This window comes from Bidens hawaiensis, unplaced genomic scaffold, assembly GCF_021521415.1.
Source record: "Bidens hawaiensis isolate Kalapana, Puna unplaced genomic scaffold, B.hawaiensis_p1.1 tig00020899_1, whole genome shotgun sequence".
NCBI classification, from domain to species: domain Eukaryota; kingdom Viridiplantae; phylum Streptophyta; class Magnoliopsida; order Asterales; family Asteraceae; genus Bidens; species Bidens hawaiensis.
This window is the reverse complement of record NW_027493222.1, coordinates 334254-356924: the sequence shown is the minus strand read 5'-3', so window position 1 is coordinate 356924 and position 22671 is coordinate 334254.

Sequence of the window (22671 nt, the reverse complement as noted above, 5' to 3'; positions counted from 1 at the left end):
CACAAAAAAAGGGAGCTCAGGCCTTGTCTTTATCATCCTTCATCACCCCCGCCTTAGGATCTTTAACAACTTCCACCTGCACCTCGCCTCTGACTCCTTCCTTCTCGTTGACATGATCCTTTGTCAAAGCCTGGCCCGTCTCATCGCTCAGCTCCACCCCCTAGCCTCTAGAACGCTGATAGCCCAGGATGCCTTGTCAAAGGCAGGATCAAGGGCTTGCGACATCAGATTGATCCTTGCCCGACAGATGGACAATGAAACATTCATTGGGAGATTCCTCTTGAAGCTCTCCATATCCACAGCAATTGAAGCCTTGAGCTTCTCATGATCCTCGTTCACCTGCTCAAGTTCCTTGGACTGCTTCTTTATGTCGACAGCTCTGGCTTCGGAAAGGAGATAGATGTCATATATTGTCTCCTTCTGACCTTCTTTATCTTGAAGGACGGACTGGTGGATCTTGATTTAATGGTGAAGATCATGCATCAAATGAGCTATCATCAATAACAAACTACTACCATATGAAAAAATATTGCAGGATTCCTACCAAGAGGAGGCGTAACTCGGCATTCTCAAAGGTAACTGCCTCGAGAATTGTCTCGGAAGCTTTGCTAGTTTTCCTCCTTTGCCAAGTGGAAGCCCTGGTTCGAGACTTATACAAAAACGGTTCTTTTCTTCATGACGATGTTTTAAGATCATCAAGTCCCATACCTTGGCTTGTTGCACTATAAGTTAGGATCCTAATAACTGGAATTCTAAAATGCAAAAGCAAAGGATGATTATTGTATCACCTGACATATCAACGGTAGCTGAGTGCTCTGAACCTGATGAAAGAAGGACCTCAACTTGAAAAGAATGCTCCTGCTTGGAAATCATTAGGATCGCCCAAATCCTGTTTAAAGCAGCTGATGTAGGGGTCATGAGATCAGTAAACTCCACTGAAAGTCATAAAAAACAAGATAAGTATTAGTTTTGTTTTGTTTGTTTATTTAATAAAATCCTAGGTATTATTCCTACCCTTCTTAACCCATAGGTAACGGAGCTCTTCGCATCCGAGAATAGAATCCCCTTGGACAAAGTAAAATCTCCTATACCAATGTCCATCATTTTTCTTTGTTTCTAAGATCAAGGGAAATTGGCCGAAAATCAACTGGAGGACGAAATGGCTGGACCCGTGGGTTCTGAGGTTATAAATGACAGTAAGGTCATAGATTTGCATATCGATGTTGTGAGTGGTGATGATCTTGTCAAGCATATACAAGATTCTCCACAACATTTGCATAGCTTGAATATAGCTAATGCCAGTGATCATAAAGAAATTATCAATGAAGTTAGGGAAAGGATATATCAAAACGATGGTGAATGGCTAAGATAAAAAGCCAAAACACTTCTTGGAAGCATAATCAGAATGCAGTCACCTATGGAAAGGATGGAACTTGTCTCTGGCAGGGAAGGTGTTGCTCGATTGGTGGTGCGATTGCTCGAGTTCGGGAAAGGTACAGGTCTCGAGGTTAGTGTCGGTAGGGATTTACTGACATTTGAAGTCGGAATGAATTTTTATGCTACTATAGGTGGAAGCCATTGATCTTTTCTTTGTCATTATCAGAAAATTGAGGGAATAGGTGAAGGGAACCGAACAAAAATTAAAAGGAGTTACCTGATACCGGGAGAGAGATGGGATTCTAAGATGCTCCATGAGTAACTATAGGGGTTTCCTAGGAATTAAAAGCAAGACAGTTAACCTATCTTGGAAGTTGCACCGCATCTAATCAAGTCACATCCTGCATTCAAAATTCAAAATTGTGATTAAGTAAAAAATTACAGTTGTGGATTTGTGGATAACAACTGTAACATTTTTTTGGGGACAATTGTTAGGGGTCGTTTTAGTCCAAGAGTGATCCTGACAAGTATACTGATAGCTTGGATTCCGAGCTGACTTCAGGATCCTGAGCTAACCGACTTTACTTAATTATTATTTAAGTTGTGCTTGTAGGTTACGTAAGGGATAAATATCTACAATGGCTAATTGAGTAGTTCAGCCTGAAAGCTCGGAGATACAAGCTAAAAAGCACGTGTGAGAAGGCTGAGTCATTGAACGATCTAGGCGGCTAGGGTTATCGGTTTATAGGGAATGTTGTTATTTACTTTTTCTATATGATAAGCCCTTTGTGAACGTTGTAGCACACTCCTCACTCACTCTCTGCCCTACACTTGTACTCTAGCCTTCGTTCACAAGGAGCTCTCGTGCTGTAATCACAATTTTTGTTATTAATAAATAAAGGCATGGGATAGTTTTCCCTCATGAGGTTTTTTCCGAAGATCAGGGCCCTAGGCTTTTCCTCGCTATGTCGTTGTTTTCACAATACTTTTACCGCATTTGTCTACAATATCACCTAGCTCATTGTTAAGAAACACCCTACCTCGGCGGCTAGGGTTCTAGGTTTATAAAGAATTTTGTTATTTACTTTTTCTATATAATGAGACCTTTGTGAACGTTGTAAGACACTCCTCACTCACTATCTGCACTACACTTGTACTCTAGTTTCAGTTCACAATGAGCTCTCGAGTTGTAATCACAATTTATTTTATTAATATATTAAGGTAGGGGATGGTTTTCCCTTCCAGAGGTTTTTTTCCGAAGATCAGGGTCCTAGGCTTTTCCTCGCTATATCGTTGTTTTCACAATAATTTTACCGCATTTGTCTACTATGTCACCTAGCTCATTGTTAAGGGAACACCATACCTCACTTGACTAATTTGCTAAATTATTGCTTCGGTAATTTTTGACCAAAACATTGTGTTATTTGTTACTTGCTCAAAATTACTTGCACGTGGTTTCCTCAATAAGTATAATCATACGCCCCCCCTCCCTTTGCACTCGGGATCCGAGTACTTTGGTTGTTACTAAGTGGAAAGGACTCTTACTTGCGCTAGTATATCACAAGTTTCATGGAATTGTATGGTTTTTTACGTAGTGTATTAAACTTGTGTGAAATCACCAAATCTTCATTTAGATGAATTTATTTTATATATATGTTACAAGAACGGTTATTAGAGGATGAACTTGGAAGAAGATACTAGAATTTAGGGTATTTAAAATAAATGAAAAAAATGTTGAATTGTTCTTACTTCCCTTCTATTTTTATAATTGAAAACTTGTGTATTTGATGTCTTTATTGAATTAATGATGATATTGCCACTCAAAAGTGTCATATGTGTTTTGAGCAATTTTTACATCACATTCAGCCGTTTTCGCTTAAGCCAGTGTGTTACAAAATCTCCATTTACAAATAAAACAATATGTTGGCTTGAGGGAATGTAGGGAGCAACCAGAGAGATTTTAAAGTTTCATTTATATATATATATATATATATATATATATATATATATATATATATATCTTTAAGATTAAAATATATAAGGTTTGGAAATAATACAAGGGAAATTAACGTACTAATTGTGATAATCAAGTAGGAGAATGATCATGAGATAACTCCTTGTTAGGGAGAGAACTAGATTACTCTTAAGTAGAGGGTTATTTTTGTAAATTGCTCCAATGGAGAACAACTCGCGTCTTCTCTGTTTGACCCATATTCCCCTGTGCAATAATCACAGTTGATACCCTAGTTCAAGAAGAAATTAGCACATGCATATCAGAAATCATGACAACTCAGTTATTCTAAACCCTAATTGACGATTATTTCAGTCGTTTAACATGTCAATTGCATGTTTTTGTAAGCTGATTGTTGTCTTCTTTACCCGTTCGTGATTTTTAATTGATTTACAGTTGTTTTACTACTAAATTGATTAGGTGTTGCTTCGCCTGAGTGTTCTACAAGCAAAATTGACATTGTAATTCCATAATTTCGTGAATCTAGGTTAAAATCAGTTGCTACTCGATGAAAGTTTCTAATTTGTTTGATGGGAGCGTTTCATCTGATTTCATCTGTTGATATTCATTAACTATATGCCTATTCAATTGAAATATGGTGGATTTGATCAACAAGGTAACATTTTGTAATATGCTACGTATATGTAATTCAAGTTATATATATCAGCTGCATATAGATGTAAACCCTTATAATCTATTATTGAACAAGTTTGTGATAAGTGGTAACTTTGTGCTTATATTTGGTCTTTATTCGTCTAATATTGTGACTCATTCACAACTTTGTTCCAAGTAAATTGATTTGATTTGCTTTTTTTAGTTGCAAATTCATGTATTTTATTAGTGTAGAAGTTGTGTTTTTTCTTTTGCGTGTTTATGTTTGATGTTGTTGACGGAGGTTTATAGATTGCATACCAGGTGTTCAAATAAATGTCATGTTGGTTTTTTGTTACTGAAATGTGAGTTTTGGAGCTGTTTTAACTGTCGATGCCTTTTGTAATGATTTTGACAAACCATGTTGCAGATGCATGTATTTTATTGGCTTAAAAAATATGTTGGTCAAATTACATATCAACATGATAACTTTTATACAATCAGAGTTAGCTTGGCCCGAAACACATTTTTCCCACAATTTTTTTCATACCAAGTTGGTAGGAGCAGTATCACAATGTTAAGCAGGTTTGAAAAGATTTATTGTCTATTTATAATTTTTTATATACTATATGTGACTATAGCTTAATTTTTCTAATACAAGGTGAGGAACTATCCGTCACGCTACAAATACACACAAACGATGTCATGTCGCGTCGGTACTCTAAAGCGTGTTCCCTGGCCAAATAAGGTTGTTTAATGGTGATATTTGAAAATGGACAGCCTTGTATTTTAAATTATGCAGAAGACTTGTGTACATATGTTAACATAGGCGTCAGACGCGCAAGTCAAAATAATGATGTAATTAAACAAGTGTAGTTGATTTTGTTTAGGTTGTTTTGTTTATGCTGGATATGTATAAAATTTATGGATTTTATATAAAGTTGGTTTTTGCTGCTTTTTAATAAAATTATTTTGTATTTTTTTTAGTTACAGGTGGGTCTTTAATGGAGGGCTAGTTTCATTTATTTAAAATCTAGAAATTAATGGGTTGGTTTGGGTTTTTAAATGGGTTATTGGGGCCGAGTAGACAGTGTTTATAGGTTTCCCGATTTACCATCAATCTACAGCTAGTGCACTTTTTAGACCGAGTTTTAAAATTGGAATTGCTAACCTACAATATATAGCAAGCTGCAAACCCTTACCCGCTAACAAGGGGTGTATTACATATAACATTTTAAATTAGTCAAATTTGTTACGTTCGTTTTCCATATGTCATGAGAAATATAAGTGAAAATGTAACCAATTTAGCTTCTTGAACTTTCTAACCTGCAATTTGAAGCATATTGCATACCCTAACCTGATAAACTATTACTTTGCAGCAACTAGTAGGCCAATTAACTCCACTTTATGTTCACAAAATTCTAATGCGGCATGAACATGAACATAGCAAATTTATAATTTGATGAAAGTAAATATATGTAATGTATCTTATCAAAAATATTTTATGCAGCTTGAGTTACTCAAACTTGAAATATCCAAGCCATCCATCCAACCTTGAAATATCTAACATTAATGCAAGCAAAAGAACATAAAATCCAGACTTAAAAACTGATCCACTGAGCTTTTGATGTTAAGGGGTGTTGGTTCAATCCCGATTACGCCTACACACCATGAAAAGGGATTTTTTTTATTCCAACTTCAATATTACAATTACAAAAGGGTACTAATAAAAGGAACAAACTACTCTATTTTTATTATATTAAAACATAAAACACATGCTAAATTGACATATTATTCCTCTATTTTAGCAACAAACTTCAACTTCCACTTGGTCTCCAACTCTATCGTCACATCCTATAAAACTCGATCAACTTGGACTAGTTCTACAAATATGGCCAGTAACTACCTGACAGCAACTGCTGACCCGAAACTGACTTGACCCATGAACTAATTTAGTTAACCCGAAAACGGGTTCACAGTTCTAACATTGTTCTGAGGGGTACGACCTGGACCAGACTGCGAATGACATCACATTGTTTTTCCGATAGCCCTCTAACGCCTTCGAACAGCTAGCGCATAGACAGTTGTATTTCGTATTTCATGACATACATATTTTCTTTCTATTTTGCTCCTTCTCGGGGCTTGCTTTCCACCTATTACAAAACCAATGGTGCATGTATTCAATATATTAGCAATGCATATATGTATAACATCCGTAATTCACATATGTAATGCATTTGCATTGCATATATGTCATAAACCATAACAGAATATATGTGTAATAAATGAGTAATATATGTACACAATATACCAATACTGCATATATGTAATACATTTGTAGTGCATATATGTAATACACCCGATCCGCGAAAAAAGTGTAATACGCAGGAATGCATTTGTGCAATACGTGTATAATGGGTATTGAGTATTCACCCTCAAATACATCATCGTATGCACGTTTAAATCTATCTGCGTTTAAACGCCCTCGTTGTCTTTGTCGTTGTGAAATATATGTAATGTCATAGATACAAATATTTGTATTCACAAATATGTCATTTTTGTTATCTTTACCTGAATTGGCCTCTTCAAGACACGAAAATCTTCTTTGTATTGAGTTACTTCCCCCTTTTTCGTCCTCATATTTATCTCTCCCCTATATCTTCTGAATTGTAAAAAAACAAAAAAAAATAAACGTATGCATTTTAAATGAAGGAAAAAAAATAAAAGTAACTTATCGAACTTGTTGTAATCTAAAAATTCTTTTGTACTTTTATTCCATGTTATACACAATGTTAACTTCTTTATCACGTGTTCTGGCCACAAATCGTTACCCATTATTAGGACTTTGAATAGCTTTGTCGGGTTACACGTTGTCAATTTTCTTTTGCCATTTCCTGAAATGTTAACATCATCGTTTTGTTACGATTAATAAGTGTGTATTCATGAATGATTTATGTAAGCGAGCATTTTCTAAATTTCATCTTCTTTTTTGGTAACCTATATGCATAATATCTAAATTTTATAATGTCATACGCGTATGCATTATAACCAGGTATTCACACATACGGTAAAATTGTTGTGTTCTACTAGATATCTGAAAAATGTGTTTGCCAAACACATGATTCATGTACTGAATATGTCTAATAAGCAACAAATACAATTATAAGCATCAACATGGCTAGTATATAATGTAATATAGATGTGCATTATAACCAGATCACGCGACTCGTGTACTGCATATATATGCAATAATAAACAGATACAATTAGATGCATCAAAAAAGATAGCAATGTTATAATATAATACACATGTGCATTATAACCGGTTATTCACACATATGATAAAATTATTGTGTTTGACTAAGATATCCAAAAAACATGCAGTCAAACACATGATTCATGTACTATATATGGGCAATAATCAACAAATACAATTAGATGCATCATCATAGCTAGGTTATAATGTAATTCATGTGTGCATTATAACCGGAGATTCACACATATGATAAAATTATTGTGTTTGACTAGCATAATTAAATATGGACAGAATTACAGAAATTGTCCTTTATGTTTATACCAAATTTCACTCGTTGTCATTTATCTTTAAATTTGATATTTTTTATCCTTTATGTTTACAATTCTAACATATCAATTTTAAAGATAAAGGACAACGAGTGAAATTTGGTATAAAGATAAAGGACAATTTCGGTGATTCTGTCTTAAATATTTGCAGCCAAACAAATGATTTATATACTACATACGTGCAATAATTAACTAATCATACAAAATGTGAATAAAAGTTAACTGATTTCAACAAATTGTTCTTCGATTTAAAGAAAAGACACAATCATTCGTATTTGACATGGTATATTCCTAATTTTACTTTTAATATGTCTAACTGACATTGTATACGCAAATCAATCAACATTAACGTGATATACATTTAATCATCACTTACAACGTGCATAATCGACTCTAGATGCACAAATAGTTCAGAAATACACGAGATATACGACTAATCGGCGCGTGTAACATATGAAATTAACTAATATGATTGTTTACCTGCTATCAATACTCTGTTTCATGCTTGATTTTGCCATTGATTGCTCAAAACCCTAGGTTATTGTCTAGTTTGAATTAATCGCAGAAGAGAAGAAGAGTGTAAATGAAGGGGCGAATTGCTGATACCTTTTTTCTTCTAATTCCAAATTTACCCTTCACCATTCAAAACCCCACCTCCCTTTCTTTTCTCCCATTCTACTATTTTAAGCCTTTGATGCTTTAGATCTAAGGGTGTTAATATGAGTTCTCAACTTATCTTCCCAAGAGGAGTTCTCTCTAGATCCCACCACTATATATATATATATATATATATATATATATATATATATATAATTTATTTATATAATTGCCGACATTTGGAGGTCTCACATCACTCCCCCCTCTCGTGCCACCAGATTGCTCCATTTAAAAGTAATGGCTTCTCATTAATTTAAACCTTAAATTTCCGTGGGTTATGTGTACTATCCACGGGTCTGGTTCCCAGATTGAAAAAACGGGTTAGAATGCTAACATCTAAATCCTTTCTTCTCAACACCACCACTATCTCTACCTCGCTTCCCACCATCCTGGTTCCAAAATCGATTCCATCTGTACAATTCTCAATTAAAACACATCCAATCTTATTTACCAATCAAATTCGTCTCATCAATTTAGGGTTTAAAACCAATTTGGTACCAGGTAAAACCTCAATTTATTTAACGATTCATATAAACTATGCTTTGATGCTTAAGTATCATAAAATTTTACGGGTTTTTTATAGGTATTTAGTTGAGAAACATGCTTATGTAATACGGCACCTAAAGACTGCCGATATATGACCTGAAAGAAGACTTATGTAAAGAAATTGGTTTTATATGTTCAGGTAAAGTTGAAATTGATTGATAATTGGTCATAAAAAAGGATCCAATCAGGAAAAAAAATTAATGTAATAATTAATATTCATGTTGAAAACACCAACACCGTTCATAGCCCTAACCACAAATCCCATACCCTTCTCCAAAGTCTTGTTTTTCAAATGGAAGCCAACTTTCATGCACCAATGGGGCAGGGTCGTCATCTTTGACAAGTGTAAATGAACCTCAGCCAAGTTGAAACTGCCTGGCAGCTAGTAGCAATCACATTAAGGGGGTGTTTGGAATTGCTTATTTTTACCAACTTATAACTTATAAACTTTTTGAAAAGCAATAAGGTGTTTGGGATTGCTTATATTGTGAGAGGAAAAGTTCCATAAGTTACACTTTTGTAACTTATTAACTTAATGAATAGTTATAAGGAGGAAAAATAAGGAATCCCTTGGATCTAAGTCTTTGAGTTCTTGTGATCAATTTTCACATGGTACGGTTTTGTAAAGAAAGTTAAATTATAAAGATATAAAATTAAATAGTTTATAAATCATATAACCCTTTCTTACTAATTATTGAATTAAATTTCCAAATTTAGTTTAATATTTAAGTTATTGACAAGAAATATTTTTACAATATCTTTCAGGTGGAGCATTTGGAGGAAATTGAGGTGCATGACCAGTACCGTCAGGAAAAAAAAGTATTTTCATTGGACCATATTTCCATATGCACTTATGTGAACGGGTATTATCCCTTAACAAATATGCAACATATTGGTTTAATAAATCATTCATAAAAAGAAAATGACATTCAGTGGGTTCCACATCATAAAATACGAGGTAAGCAGCGTGTTCGAATGCCTACGGGCACTCCATAATCTTTACGAGCTCATCCAAGCACCACAATGAAGATGCATAGTTTTTGGAGAAAACAATGATGTAAAATTCAGAGTTTTCGATGGAACCGATAAGCTCATCACTTATCAAGTTCCCTTTCTTGATTTACTCAACATCTTTTTAAGTTTCGATGCTCTTTTGCTTAAGATCATAATAAAGATGATCAACAAAAGTCTTACGGGTGTCTTCACTCCTAAAACTCAAAAATACATCATACTTGAAGTTCTTTTGAATGAATGAACTTGAAGAAGATGCCATTGAATATATGTTTGAATGTTCGAAGGAATGTGTGTATGATTGGTATTAGTGAGTTAGTTAAAGATATTGCCTTTTAGGATTTGCACACTTTGATGTTGGTTGCCTGTTAGATTGGTGTGTTGATATTAGTGAAATATGATAAAGACTTAAATATGATATCTTTTTAGAATCTTACTAAACTCTTTTTTTGGTTGACACATAATGTGCTTTTACTCAAGTGTTTGTAATCAAATGTCCAGTTGTAAGGGAAGAAGATGCAGCAAGTAAAGTTGCAGAGATAGTAGCAAACAGGTTTGTCGCAACATTGTAAGTTTTTTGTTTTTTATGTTGAAAATGTATATGTGAATAAAAAGGGTTTTAAAGAATTAATGCAATAAAAGTTACACTTTTCGTCAACCTTTTATAAAATTTTGCCTTTTTTTGCCCACTAAAGATGGAACATAACTTGAATCACTTATTGATAAGTGAACGGATCAAAATTGGCTCCGTTTGGATTATGATGATTGATATACACCTGGGTGGGGTAACGGATTGAAACTTCAAATGGAGTTAACAACGGTAGATTACGATACAGAGAACACCACGCAATCACACCCGTTGGCAACCTAATTGATCCGAGGATACAGAGACACCACCTGAGATCAAATTAGGATCCAAAGAACACCACCCAGGTGGCCAAACTTGAGCTAGCAATGGATATATGAAAGTGGTTACTCATTAAAGAGAAAACAGAGTAGTAACTTTAAACATAAAACACCACCTTTCATAATAAACAAAATCTAGTACATATAGGGGATTTGACCACACACGTCCTAAACTAGAAAATAATTGACAAGTTAAAGTACTATATAAGAAACTAAAGTTACAACTACCTACGCATTAAAAGGAAACTGCAGCAAATAGTGGAAATAAACTACTAAAAGGTGGTGTACGTGGGTTCTGTTTTTTTAACCTCCATCATGGAGCTCCAATTTATTCCATAGTGACCCACGGTAACCCACCCGTTTCCAACGACATGAAAATGTTGCTAACCCACTGCTATCATCCTCTCTTCCTTTGATAAAGTTTGTCCTCAAACTTGGATGGTTAAATTTGGTTCGTGAATAGTGTCCATGCCAATTTCTTTTATTATTTTATACCCAAGTTGCATACATTTATTATTTTCTATGAGTGCTTGTGAATGTATGCTAACACATTTGTTGAGAACCATGGTGTGACGATCAGTTGTGTTAGTGTATGTCATGGGAAGTAATGTTATATTTTTCTCATCTTTCATAAACGAATACTTATTATTATGCCCGTCATGAACAACCTGACGATCAAATAACCAGGGCCTTCCTAGTAATATGTGACATGCGTCCATCGGTAGAACATCACACAACAATTCATCCTTGTATTCCTTTCCAACAGTGAATGGAACTAAAACTTGGGTCGTGATACGTATTCCTCTTCCTTAGTTGAGCCACTGGATATTGTAAGGTGATGGATGAGGGCTCGTTGAAAGATTTAGCTTTGAGATCGTGGTTTTAGAGGCCACATTAGTACAACTTCCTCCATCGATTACGATAGAACAAATCTTATCACGAACCGTACAACGGGTGCGAAAAATGGCCTCTAGCTGCAGGTTTTCGCCATGGCTAACCACCCCATTTAGGAGTCGGATTACCACTAAACAGTCACCATCATCTAGACCCAACTCTACTACTTCTTCGGTGTGTGTGGTTGGGTTGGGTCATCATCAAAATTGGGCCCGGTTAAAGCTTCAAACTCGGTTATAGTAATGACTCGTTTGTTCGGGCATTCAGATGCAAAATTCCCCAACCCTTGACAACGAAAACAATGTCTTGAGTGCTTTGATGTAGTATTTGAAACCTCTGGTGAGTCAATCATCTTCGGCGGAGTGGAAACAGTAGGTTTAAAGGAGGGAGGATTTGGCGTAGGTACTACAGCTTTAGTTAAAGTCTTGGACACCTCCAACTTGCCACGAGCCTTCTGTTGAGCCTCGACTTTGTGTGCCATGAGGGTAAGTTCAGCCAATGTTGAGTATGATTGCAACTCGATCACATTAGCAATTCTCGGTTCTATTGCTCCGAGGTATCTCACGAGGGTTTGCGGGTCATCCGGGTTCAAATCACATTTCATGAGAAGGTGTTCAAACTCTTGGGAATGGTCTTCGATGGTTCTTGTTCCTTGTTTGAGATTATGCAGCTTAGAGAAGCTCTCTTGGAGGTAATACATTGGCATGAATTTGGCTTTGAGCAATCTCTTCATTTTATACCATGAACGGATCTTAATCTTGCCTAATTTCTCCCGTTGTGAACTGACATTAGCCCACCATGTTGAGGCGTATTTCTACAGCTTCAATGCAACCAACTTTACCCGTTTTTTTCTCGGGTGTTTGCTTATAGTTGAACACCCGTTCAACCGTGCGTAACCACTCAATAAACTCGTCTGGATCCAAGCGACCATCGTACTCACGTATGTCGACTTTTATGTCATTGTTGTAATTAGTGTCTCGGTGGCGGCGACCGTATGGGTTGTAGTCGTCATCTCGAGAATCATTATCCTCGTCTTCTTGTTGATAACGAGGGGGAGTTTGTTTTCTACCTCGCTGTTGTTGCAAGGCTAGGGTTAATTCACGAAATTGGTCTTGCAGTTCTCAGAGTTGTTGTTTAAAGGACTTGTTTTCATATGCCATGGTTTGCAAACAATAAATTGATAAAACTGGGTAACGGTTGTGAATTTGGAATTGGATTTTAATGGAGATTTATTTTAGGCTCTGATACCAGATGATATACACCTGGGTGGGGTAACGGATTGGAACTTCAAACGGAGTTAACAACGGTAGATTACGATGAAGAGAACACCATGAAATCACACCCGTTAGGCAACCTAATTGATCCGAGGATACTGAGACACCACCTGAGATCAAATTAGGATCCAAAGAACGCCACCCAAGTGGCCAAACTTGAGCTAGCAATGGATATATGAAACTGGTTACTCACTAAAGAGAAAACACATCTGTAACTTTAAACATAAAACACCACCTTTCATAATAAAACAAAATCTAGTACATATAGGGGATTTGAACACGCACGTCCTAAACTAGAAAATAACTGACAAGTTAAAGTACTATATAAGAAACTAAAGTTACAACTACCTAATCATAAAAAGGAAACTGCAGCAAATAATGGAAATAAACTACTAAAAGGTGGTGTACGTGGGTTCTGTTTTTTTAACCTCCATCATGGAGCTCCAATTTATTTCATAGTGACCCACGGTAACCCACCCGTTTCAAACGACATGAAAATGTTGTTAACCCACTGCTATCAATGATGTTAATATTGAGAGGCCTTAGATGAACTGCCACTTAACATAAAGGAGAATGGTTTTTTGCGGCCTGAAGTTTATATATGGTAATATTTTTTGTTCATTAAGTATTGTTAATTCATTCATTGACCAACCAAATGTCCATTTTCAGTGTATAAATGATAAACATTGATTACTCTGAAAATTATAATACTCAATAAACATATATAAAAGGCGTGAATATATAAATGGGTTTTAAAAATCAATTTATTTTATTACACAACAAAAGGAAGACATAATGTACATTTATTTGGTGCAAGAAGTCAGTAATAGGTAGTTTATGGTAAAGATGTGTAAGGCCCCCTTCCGGGTAGCCCTACTTTAACGTTGGATTTACACATAAACACAGTTCTTATAAATCAGAGTTAATTAAAACTTTCGTGGAAACGTTAACTTAAATCGTTCATTACAAAACTTTAAATATTTTTTTTAAAACCATGACAATAAACATCATATTTAAAACACCATTTCTTTCATCTTCAGATACAAGTCAGCTACGCTGAGTCAGCTACGCTATTTAAAACACCATTTCCTCATGCTTAACTCTTCAGTATGATCACTTGCGTGCATACTAAAAGTTAGCTACACTGAGTGAGTTCTAGTTAATCGGGTGAAATCCGATACATACACATATCATACATACACACATATCTTAACCTTGTATAAATATCCATAAGAGGAACGTCACATAATATCTATTCAAGAATCATGGCTATTGCCCATACTATATATATTCCATTGAAGGACGCTCTGTATAAATTCTCCATAAAAGGACACTCTATAAACTTCTATAAAAGGAACGTCCTATATATTTCCATAGAAGGAAAATTGTGCTTTCCATTAAAGGAACACTATGCTTTTCATTAAAGGAACACTATACTTTCCATAGAAGGAACACTATATATATATATTATCCGTAGAAGGAACTCTGTATTATCCGTAAAAGGAACTCTGTACATAATTTATTATTTAATATCCATATAAGGAGACAATCACTATTCTTGGCAATACATGCAATATCCGAAGATCGTTCACGTATCGACAAGTAATCATCTTTACATTACATACAATACTCAAATCTATATTTATAACCTGACAGTACGTGCAATATCCGAAGATCGTTCACGTACCGACAAACCCTCATCTTTACATTACATGCAATATTCATATCTATTTTATTAACCTGACAGTACGTGCAATATCCAAAGATTGTTCACGTACTGACAAGCGTTCATTCTCATTCAAGACATATATAGATAACATATAAATCATACATGGCATACACTTACCAATTAAGGTAAGTGTATTAACTATCACATTGAGTATGCACAAAGCCCCGAAAACATAACAAGGAATGGGGCTAGAAACTCACCTGAACTCGGTTACTTCTTTCGTTAATGGTTACTCCTTTCTTTGGCTGTGCACGACTAACTGTATAACAATTACGCGCATCGATTACTATCACTCTCCATATCGCGTTTCTAGTTTAATTACTACCCTCAACGAACGGAGGTCCGGGGGCAGCGCTCCTGGCAGCGGTGTCTAGAGGCGGCAGTCCCTAGCAGGGTCCAAGGGGCAGAGCCCCTGGCTGGGGTCGAGCTTTACACATTTTTCATTACGATTTTAAATTATCATCTAATTTGCTACCACATTTTCTATAACGAATTAAGTTTGATTCGTTATCAAATCACACCCTAATTCGTTATCAAATCACATTCTAATTTGTTATCCGCTTCGCTGTCCTGATTCGTTAGCTTAATTCGTTAGTCTGGTTCGTCATCCCACCCTAACGAATTGCCATAACGAACTGATTATCGTTTATATAACGAATTACCGCTAATTCGTTACATTTTCGTAACGAATTAGGGTTAGGTTTTTGTCAGACGTCAGATGTCACATCTGATGTGACACAACCTCCGGCGCCGCCGTTGCCGGAAAAACGGGATCTCGCCGGAAAAGCGAGATCTCGCTCGTTTCACCACCGTTTTCACTATTTTTCGTCCCGTTCGATCCTGATTTGAGCTAGGGTGAACCCTAAGCTCATCTTAGGTTCGGTTTATACCCGATTCCACCCGGATCTCGTGACTTCAACGGTTTAACGGTGTCGGCTCGTCGTTTCGTCACTAAATCTAACGGGTTTGGATCTCTACAATATTATACTATCATTACCTCGGGTCGGGGATCGATTCTTCTTCTATTTCGGCTAGAGAGAAAAAGTAGGATGAGAGAGAGCTAAGTGTGTTCTTGGTGGTGTATGGAATATGTGTGAAATGAATGGAAAATGGGAGTTTAAGGTTTATATATTATGGATCATGGGCTTGAGCCCATGGTCCATCTTCCTTTCTTATTAACCCAAGTCCATAACCCACCTCCATTACCCAACACTAGCCCGACCCATACTAACTCCTACTTTATTTATTATTTCCCCGCTAACCCGAGTAAACTTCCTCACTGATCACAAATAATATAATTAATATTATTTTAGAAATTTCGGGATGTTACAAGATGTTTCTATGAAAGTAAAATTATTTGAATGTTAATTAACAAATATTATCTTTTAGATTAAATTTGATAAAATTCTTGGTAAAAGTATAAAAAAAAATACCAACTTGAATACATGGGCGAGTACAACATGTTTTCAGCCTTCAAGTGCTCCATGCTATTCATACTTGAATATAAAAAGAATAAGAATCCCTTGGATGTTTGATTGAAGAGATGATCTACTATAATCATGCTATCACGAAGACAAACTTGTATAATCCCTGATGTTAATGGGATTCAAAATACCAATTAGGGTTCATGCTAGGCAGTGTTGACCTTCCGGAGCTCATAGCGAGTTATGTCCTTAGAGTAAACGACGCCATATGGCAAGGTGAGACGTATCAAAGCAATAATAAACCGAGACTGTAAATCATAGATAATAAAAGATGTTAAGATTTTTACACTGTTACAGTGCCAGTTCATTACATTAGTATAGAACCCTTATCCCAGTTAAAGCAATAGGTACAAGTGTTATTTACTTCATATGTAGTTTTAAGTTAAAAGTTTACTCATTGGAACAATGCTAAAGTCCAGCAGCAGCAAGTCAAACCATATCCTAAATTGCTAAAAAGCTGATAGCAAGAGAGCGGTACAAGATACTAATATAATCGCTTTTGATTTAATAATGTTTTCTAATTTTCAGAATATTTGATGGTCATTAAAACAAGATCCTTACCATGAGGAGAAGACCACCAAAAGTAAATATTGTGGTCATTGAAATACTAATGGATCTCAAATCACTCCTAGCCCGCAAAGTCTAAAATCGGTAAGTATTCGTAGTTCTTTACAAAAATAGAATAAACAATGATAATAGTAGTAGTGGTGGCGGTGGCGGTGGCGGTGGCGGTACAGCAGCAGCAGTAGCAGCAGCTGCAGCAGTAATAGTAATAATAATAATAGTTGCTTCACTTTGCAACCTAACCTAACCCAACCCAACCCAACCAAACCTATCTCTATGGTCAACAAAATGATTTAAGAATATGTGATATTATACTCTCAAATATTACATTATAAAAGTAACTCCTAGATTCGGAGAGAAAATAAGATTAATATTCAAAAAAACAAGCATTAAGAATATAAATTTAAAGGTAATATAAGCATACCGACAATGTTCCTTTAAGGTTATGAGTACTTGCAGTCACAGACAAAGATATAAAGCATGGAAGTAACACCTGCATCTGCATTAATAGAAGGTAATAATAAAATTAAGAAACATATAGTTCATTTATTTCATAAAACTATATTACTAAAGCGATTTATAATGTAATATATGGTGACAAAAAAATGAAAAAAAAAATCATGGAAAAGGAAGGCAGGACTAACCTCCTTTATGACAAGAGGATCAGGGGAAAATACTTTGGGAATTAGCCAGGGAATAACTGTACCAATAACACCTAATATTAAACCACAAGATGCACCAATTATCACCAATGACTTTAACAGTGTTCTTGCCTGTGGGACATCATCATATCACAAGCACATTTGTGATATTATTATATTCAAAATTAATATATTAAGCTAAAATGACTGCAATAATAACATCACTAACCTTTGATAGACTTCGTTTAGTGCCATTGTAAGCTCTAGCATAAATGATTGTGCGGTTTGAAAAAGAGGCTCACCAAAAGCAGTGAACATAGTGTATACTTGAACAAGAACCTACAAATATTAATCTTGACACACTCAAAAAAAATCCCAATTTGACCATATAGTCTATTTTAACCTTAAAAGAGTCTAAGAGTAAATCAGTCAAAATAACCTTGAATGAACATCGTGTTGGAAAATTTGTTACGTGTGCATTAGTAGGTTGTTATGACACAACAAATGCACACTAATAGACATTGATGAATGAGATATCGATGTGTGATTGTGTGTATTTGAAAGAAAATACTATAGTGGTGTATCCCACATTGGTGGGATGAAAAACTTGTGCCTTGTTTTTCCTCTATAAATAGAGAGGTAAACTAAGTTGCAACATACACCAAATCTTACACACAACACAAGCATTGTTGCAAGGTTTTTCCAACTTCTTCTTCTTCTACATTTATGGTTTCTTTTATTCGAACCTTTTTCATGTTTACGGTTAACTCCGGCAGTACTATTGCTCCGGCAGTTGTACCCTGGGAAACAACGAATTCTCTTGGGAGACTCGAAATATTGTTTTAAGGGCCCCGTGTTCAACACGATCCTCAGCCAAACCGTTTATGTTGAAAAAAAATATTTTTTTCATGCATGATGCAGGTAGCTTTATTGGATGAATCAAGTATTGAAGTTAGATGATACCTTAGGTTGCTATGATGAATGAAGAACACATTTATTATGATTTATTTATGTTTTGAATATTTAATTGTAACGATGTTTTTTTTGAGACAGTGATTGCGATTTTGAAATTTTATTTATAAATGAATAATTTAGATATTGACACTTGTATTTTACTTAGTGTCTTCTGAGCTATGATACAATGTTGTCGCGCCCCGGCATGTTCCATCATAGGTTGGGGTGTGACAGATTGCTATTAGATCCGAAGGCTATATGATAGGTGGTTAGACGTAACGACTTAGTAGCATGCTTAGGGTCTTCATACGTGTTCCTATACGTGCACCCTACTTGTTTAAATTTTTGTACATAGCTTAGCATATTGATATTGTTCATCATATACAATGGTACACAAAAGCACACACTTAATCCGGGGCTATACCTCTCAAAATTGTTTTCAAAACTTTAGGACTATTTTTTAAAAAAATGGGAAATTCCTTAAGAAATCCCGCCTTTTCACTCCCCTCTCCTTTGAGGATGATTCGTGGGACGTATATGTAGTAACTTTAAGAGGGACCCACATGTTTACCAAACCCTTGACACTAAGGATTGCGAGCCTAAGGAAGTGCAATGCGTACAAATCTCAATCAACCGCGAGACCTGGTTGCCTTCTGGAATGTTCGGTAAGGGTGTGGAACTTATTAGGCCAAAGCATATCACATCAAACGTACCTGAATCTACTACCCTCATTGTATCAAATGTGGTCATGTGACGATCACATCGTTAAATTTATAACAAAATTCAAGGTGATACGTGGCTAAACTCGGTTTTTCCGTATTGTGTCTTGTTGAAATTGATGGGAGAAGTATGTAAATACGGGGTGATTCCCGAATTACTTCAACCGTCTACCTCAACACCCCCTCAGTTCGATTTTAAATGATTTTACTTGAGTTTTCAATGTTTCTCATTTTGTTGCAAGGACCCAAGGTGATTCATGAAGCCCTAACCAACAAATGAATCCATTTGCGTTTTAAGATATGTTTTCATAATATTAAAAATTACAAGACTTGTATAATCAAAACTTTCCCTAAGTAATGAAATTCTCAACCTCAAACAAAATCCCTACCTAAATGCACGATTACTATATTTCGTCAATTTTTATACTAGCGACATTTACCCGAGTCTTACGAACTTTACACCTATTCCCCTTGCAGTATGTTTTCTCGCCTCCTCAACCGTAACCGTCGCACCGGCAACTCTGGCCGTAGCATGTCAACCCGCATTGCTAAGGGCATCGTGGAAGCCCTCCCAACGATCATCTCTCAATTGCAAATTGTGAATGCTCCTACATCATCCACAACTCCGAACCCAATTGCTTGCTTCATCAAACAATTCAAGAGTGCCAACCCGCCCGAATACTACGGTATCGAAGGTGCTACTATTATCCTCCAATGGTTTGAAGAATGGAGTTCGTGTTCCTCCACTGTGAATGTCCTGAGGACAAGAAAACCACTTACGCCTCTCGCTTGGCGCTGAGTACAAGAAAACCACTAAGAAGCGCACGCTTGGCGTTGAGGTTGCCATGGCCTTGCCATGAGATGACCTCAAGAAACTCATACTCAAGAAGTTTTGCTCATAACATGAGCTTCGGAAGTTGAAAGAGGAATTTTGTAATTTGAAACAAGAAAGTGGTAATGACACCATCTACAACGATCGTTTCCATGAAGTGAGCCTTCTCATCCTCCACATGGTCACTCCCCTTGAACATTCAATTGACCAGTACATCTCGGGTTTGCATATGCAAATCCAATATTCCGTCCTAAGTCGTGACCTTCAATCCCTCCATGATGCCATCACCCTAGCCGGTACCCTCACCGAGAACCACGTTAAGGCCGGGACCTTTACACGAAAGAATTCTAAGAAACCCAATGATAAGCCCACACCTGATCCCACTAAGGAATCTAAGACCAAATCCTCCAAGAATAACAACCACAACAACTCATCCCACTACCGCAACAATAAGAGAAAACCCTACTCCAAAAATTATGTCTTATCCCGACCACAAGCCCAACAAGCCCCTCCAAACAAGAAGCCCTACACCAGCCTACACCCGTATTGCAACACTTTCCAACGCCACCTACCGGCCCAAGCCACTTGTCGGGTGTGCACTAATTACCACCGATTCGGCCACCTCGCCCATTATTGTCGAGAAGCACTTCGTGTGCAAGCCTCTCCACTGTGGTTCACACCGAAAAACCAATCCAACCGAGCCATCCATCGTGCTCCAATTATTAACCCTGTTAGGGCTTGCAACAATTGCGATGACCCAAATCACCCCCGAAACGGGTGTTCACCAAGCCTATGTTGCACCACAACCCTACTACACCTCCCAAGCCTCTCAAGTGCAAGCTTATCAACCCCAAATACCCCAACTCAAGGCTCCTCCAACTCTTTAAGTTCAATCCATGGTCATGCAAGCCTATCAAGCTCCAACCCCTCAAGCTTTGACTTCTCAAACCCAAGAACCTCGAGGAACTCATAGACAAGCTTTCACCATCGATGCTCATCAAGCCTGACTCGAATGATGTGGTGAACAGTACGTTTCTAGTTAATAAGCACCATGCTTTGGTACTATTTGGTTCTGGAGCCGATAGGAGCTTTATTTCCTTTGATTTTGAATACATACTTGATGTGTCCTGTAGTAACTTATCTAAGCCATTCACGGTAGAGATAGCCAACGGTAGTTCGATCACTATTGGCTATGTCATTCGAAATTGCATGATTACTCTCAATGGGCAAAAGTTCTCTCTCGACCTTATCCCTATGCAAATGGGTAGCTTCAACGTTATCATTGGTGTGGATTGGATCTCTCTCCACCATGCCGAATTTTTTTTGTGTCAAGAAACTCATTCGAATCCCTATCAATGGGGGCATGATTCTAAACGTTCTTGGAGAAAGACCCTTCTCAAAGCTAAAACTAATCTCCTGCCTCGAAGCCCAACGTTACTTACGCAAGAAGTATGTCTCCTTCTTAGCCCACATCACCACAAAATCCGATGAAGAAAAGAAACTCTCTGACATCCCGATTGTCCACGAATTTCCCGAAGTCTTTCCCGATAATGTTTCCGGATTCCCTCCCATTCGTCAAGTGGAGTTCTATATTGATCTCGTACCCGGAGCAAACCCTGTAGCCAAAGCACCTTACCGTCTTGCACCTTCCGAAATGCAAGAACTCTCCAACCAAATCCAAGAACTTACGGACAAGGGTTTCATTCGCCCGAGTTCGTCTCCATGGGGCGCACCCGTCTTTTTGGTTAACAAGAAACACGGTATTCTTCGTATGTGTATCGATTATCGTGAGCTCAACAGGCTTACTATCAAGAATTGTTATCCCCTTCCGCGTATTGATGATCTTTTCGATCAAATCCAAGGAGCCGCATGTTTCTTTAAGATTGATCTTCGTTCCGGTTATCACCAACTCCGTGTCCATGAAGATGACATACCCAAAACCTCATTCCATACTCGTTATGGCCACTTTGAGTTCCGAGTTATGCCTTTTGGGTTGACCAATGCTCCTGCCGTTTTTATGGACCTTATGAATCGTGTCTGTAAACCCTACCTCGACAGGTTTGTGATTGTTTTCATTGAAGATATCTTGATATACTCTAAATCCGAGACCGAGCACAAGGACCATTTGCGCGCCATTCTCGACTTGTTACGAAAGGAACAACTTTACGCCAAGTTCTCCAAATGTGACTTTTGGCTAAAGCAAGTTCAATTCTTGGGCCACATTGTTAACGACAAAGGTATTCACGTTGATACCGCTGAAATCAAGGCTGTTAAAAACTAGGTGACCCCGTCGTCTCCAATGGAGATTCATTCATTTCTTGGTTTAGCGGGGTATTACCGATATCCGCAAGTTTTTGAAGATCGCTTCACCCCTTACCGCACTAACCTACTAAGGGAAAGTTTACGAATGGGGTTCCGATCAAGAGGAAGCGTTTCAAACTTTTAAGGACATGCTTTGCAATGCTCCAATCCTTGCTCTTCCCGAGGCTAACGACGATTTTGTTGTCTTTGTGATGCTTCTATTCAAGGTCTGGGTTGTGTTCTTATGCAACGAGACAAGGTCATTGCTTACACTTCGCGTCAACTCAAGGTACACGAGAAAAGTTACACGTCTCACGACCTCGAACTTTATGCGGTCGTGTTCGCCTTGAAAATTTGGAGACACTACCTTTACGACACGAAATGTGTGGTCTTCACCGACCATAAAAGTTTACAACACATTTTTGACCAAAAGGACCTCAATATGAGACAAAGACGATGAGCCAAATTGTTAAGCGATTACGATTGCGAAATTCGCTACCACCCCGGGAAAGCGAATGTCGTAGCCGATGCTCTTAGTCGTGAGAGTCATATTAAATCCGTCTTGCTCCATTGTGTCACCATCGAATCTGACCTCCAAT